General features: G+C 47.0%; 1 protein-coding gene across 1 annotated transcript in view; it reads right to left on the bottom strand.

Annotated features, from left to right (window-relative positions):
• Positions 1 to 4,300, bottom strand: part of RAD18 (RAD18 E3 ubiquitin protein ligase) — a 46,678-nt gene that overhangs the window by 1,876 nt on the left and 40,502 nt on the right. The gene's annotated exons all lie outside the window — the stretch shown is intronic.

The raw sequence follows: 4,300 nt of genomic DNA, 5'->3' as shown, positions 1-4,300 counted from the left end.
GAGCCCCAAATGGCCATGGCCTTGTCATGGAGCTTCCACAAACAAGACCACCCTGCTGGCCCCTCACCGCTGAAGTACTGCTCCCAGTGGCCACAGCTGATGGATGAGTTGGTGAACAAAATAACTCCCCATGGTCTGCAAAGCACTTCCTGAAGGCAAGACTGCCCTGACAAAACAACGAAAAGGTTTTGCTCCAAAGCTAACCACAGTTAAGTAAAGCTAAAGAGACATTAAACACAGTTTCTTTGCCTAAAATGAATCGCTGCACCTGCCCAGAGAACCTTTTTTGGCTGTAAAGAGCAGAAATGCACACACTGACCAGGGCCATTTCTTAGGTCAGGTTGGCCCTTGGGGCTCTGAGCACCTGCTCTGGGGGCAGATGTCCCTGCTCCCTGCAGGGGGTTGGGCTGGGTGAGCTCTGAAGGTCCCTTCAACCCAACCAGTCTGTGATCCTCTGATGATCTTGGCAGATCACACTGGCACGGTTTAGGAGGAACTGCAGCACCTGATGACTAACGAACTGCTGAGGTGGAGCTTCAACCACCCCGTCTATAGGCTGACAGCAAACTGACATGATGTAGTTCTTGAGACCCGGTAAATTATTTCAAATGCAATTATATAATTAATACAGAGAAAGAATATTCGGGGCTGATCCAGTTTGCTCTGCACCGTTACCCTCCAGCCTCTCAGTGCTGATGGGCGTTTTCCTCACAGGGATCCGGGTGAGCTCTGGACGACAGGTTCCGAGAGGACTCTGACCCTGCTCAGCCACCCTCCAGGGCACAGCACCATGTGACAGCATCTCCACAGGTTATGCCCCAGAAAGTGTGATAAAGGGATGGGCGGCAGAACTCCAGTAGCTATACCACGATCAGCAGTTGGGGAGGTAACCGTCTCTTAGTGCCACGTGTCCCAGGGAAGGGGCCAGAGCGCAGCGGGCACTTGCGGGCTGGCCAGGCAGCGACGCCAGCCCAAACACCCGCAGCCAAGTACCCGTTACCCTGATGGGCTTGTACGGCATGTTCTGAAGCTGCATTTGCACTGTCCGTGTTTGCTTTGGCACAGCCCCGGTCCCTGTCTCGGGTCAGTGCTCTCCCTCCTCCAGTAAATAAAACCCTAAACCTGACCGCCCAGTTAAACCAGCAAACATTATCTGAAAGCACTCCCAAATGTCCCTGTAGCTTGCGATGGCAAAGTAAACTCTCCGTAGCAGCCTTCGTCTCATACCAAATATCCCGCTGACAAAATAATTCTATTTACTTGAGCTTAAAGTGCTTGAGGACAACTGATTTTTATTTTTACTTCCACAAATACTTTTACAATCCTGCTTCTATTTATAAGTATTTAGAATCATAGATCTTCCACTTTATAGATGACCTCACAGACACCACTTTCTACTGTCCTTTTATTATATCAGATTTTGCTCTATAATGAAACATCTCATATTTTCTGTTTTGCTGAATTTAAGATAGGATGCAAACATTAGAAAAAAATAATATTGAATTAAATGAGGAATTAATCAATTATTTTCCATGCAAATAAAAATTAAAAAGAGGAAACTGAAAAACTGGGGAAATTAAGTACACCTTTTAGTAATGTGAAGCCAAAATAAACCGGTAACTAACTCATGGTAAGGAGTATTTTAGGTTGGCCAAAGAGACAGAATCTGCGCCCAGGACCAGCACTGGTGACTCCAGAGGACTCTCAGAGCAGCCTGTGCCTCCAATGCCAGTATAGAATTTGCATAAAAGCCAACGCATAACACCTCTGAGAAAACACGTACCTGCACAGGAGCCGCTCCGCTGGAGAGCGCGACATTTCACCAGAACGGGAGTAACGGCCAAAAACGGGCTGGTTAATGAGGCTCCACTGTGTTACGGTGCACTTGTGGAGGATGCAAGATGTTCAGAAGGCTGAAGAGGGGAAATACAGTCACTAGGTGGGAGTGACAGGACACGGAGGGGCACAGACCAGCGAGGAAGGTGCTCAGTGGTACTCGTACCTGTGCTACCGCACAGCGAGAGCCCAAACCCGGCTGGGACGCTCACGTGTGAGGGGCTGGCAAGAGCTGCACAGCCAGGAGCCCCACGGCCTCTTCGCGCACATCTCCTTGTGCAGTAAGGACACAAGAGTGATTGCTTTGGGGTTTTAAAATAGATTCAACTTTGGTTTGTGTTCATTTTAATTAGGGTGAGAACATTTTTGTGTTCCCAGACGTGGATGCTCTGGTGGCGTGGCACAGTGCCACCAATATTAAAAATGCAGAGCAAATGTACTTGACCTTCTAGGGAAATGTGCAAATGTCAGTATTTGGTAAGCCAGATCCCTTCCCATACCTTACGGTGCATTTTGTAATAACGAGGATCGCTCGTCCAGGGACAAGAAGATCCTGGCTACACCCTACAGTCATTTATCCCCAGCTCAGGTCAGGGCGGGTACCAATAGGCCGCAGTGACGTTTCCAGCACCCTGCCTACCTTAGGGATGGAGAGAGCTTGTTTCTCGCAACACCAAGGTACACTTTGAGGTAGGCAGGGATCTTGAATCGCAACAGTGCACAATTAATGTCTGATTGTCCTTTTTGTTCCTTTTTTTTTTTTTTATTATTTTCTCCACTCAAAGTCAAATAGAAAATACATCCACCAGGTATCATTTTTGGAATGTCATTAAAAGCTCCAAGGAAAAGCTGCAGCTGTACTTAGGAGAGAAAGTGAGCGGTGACGGAATGGCAGGCGCTGTAAAAGCCTTTCAAAGGCCACATCAGTTTTTAGCTATTCCCATCGGATACTGCCCAAGGAAGTGTCCCAGACCCGCAGTAACACTGGCATCACCAATGACCTATTTGATACCCGCATCAACGAACTGTGAGGAGTTCAATAAAAGCTCACCAAGAGCATGAAATACTGTCTCAATTTCATCAGGTCCTGAGCAACACCAGCTTCTGCCATCCTAAGTATATCACCACACAGCCATGGGATTTGTTCCTTAACAGATGAGAAAAGCAAGGAAAAAAATGCTTTTGAAAGCTCAGAGAACATTGAAATTGAGTAAGTTTCAGGAAAGAAGGTTTTGCTAAACATATACTCCAAAGCGCCACTAAAATATTCCTACACTGCTCCATTTGTGCACTTCTACAAGTAAATAGCAAATACTTGGGTTTACTTTTGAGTACTGTCTTCTCATCGCTCTGTGTCAAAACAAGACCATTAGTAGAAACGAGAAAAGACTGGAGGGAATTTATGTAATGTCTCAGTTTTCATTAAGAGCTTCAAAAAATAGACTATTTCTTCTAAATGCAGAATACGAATCTTCAGTGCTTCTTTAGGAGGTCTGTCATGCAAATGAAAATGCTCAGCAGAACACCGTTCCCACTGAAAACAGCACAACATCCTGGATCAGCAAGAAACTTCGAACAGCTCATGGAAAGGAGCAACTAGTACAGGAGTTTGAGCCGCGGGGTTTTGTTCTACCCGGAAAAACCTTAGTTCTGATGCTGCCCACCCGCTGGCAAACGTTTCATGTACCGCAGCAGCAAGACAGCAATATAAGCCAGAGCCAACAGTGGAAGTATCTGGAAGGTTAAACTCCAACACAACATAAGCAAACAAACAACATTCAAACTGCCTGTGCGTCACTTTACAAAGAGCATCTCTCAGCAGCTGCACCTTCCTCCTGTCTTTGGATTCTTTTTTTGTTTGTGATCAAGAACTTGCACACTACGAGGGCCCTTGGAAGAACAAGTTACTTGGGACACAGACTGAAGCAGAAACCTCACTTAGTTCAAGGCTGGCCTTACTGGTTTATCTTCTGCCCATTTCCAACTTTGATGCTGACACTGGCCCACAGCAGAGTGGTAACTATCCTATGGTCAAGAGCGTATTAAAACACAGTCAAAATCTGGAGCTTCTATGTCCCACATACCTGATTAACACCTCTCATGAAGCAAAGGGAGAGGGCATCTTTCCAGCGTATCTCAACCTCTATAGTCGGGGCTGGTTATGAGACCTGCCATCAGTCTGCTCTTCGCTGTGCTGACCTGTGCCTTCCCACGGCAAGTTTGCCAAAGCCAAGCCCTCACCTGACATGTCGAGCCAGTCAGCACGCTGCAGGATACGGCCCTGCCATGACCTGGACAAGTAACTCCCGTGGGAGAGGTAGATCTGCTTTACTTAACACACTTCTGCACTTACTGACCCGGCCAAACCTGATCACCACTCAACTCTGACAAACCACCACAGGACTGGGAAGTTTCCTGGGTGAAGGGAAAAGGTGTTATCACAACTGGTGTTAACATCCATTCC

This window comes from Buceros rhinoceros, unplaced genomic scaffold (assembly GCF_000710305.1).
Source record: "Buceros rhinoceros silvestris isolate BGI_N320 unplaced genomic scaffold, ASM71030v1 scaffold6615, whole genome shotgun sequence".
Lineage (NCBI taxonomy): Eukaryota > Metazoa > Chordata > Aves > Bucerotiformes > Bucerotidae > Buceros > Buceros rhinoceros.
The sequence above is the reverse complement of the archived record's forward strand: the minus strand, read 5'-3'. Positions and strand labels throughout refer to the sequence as shown.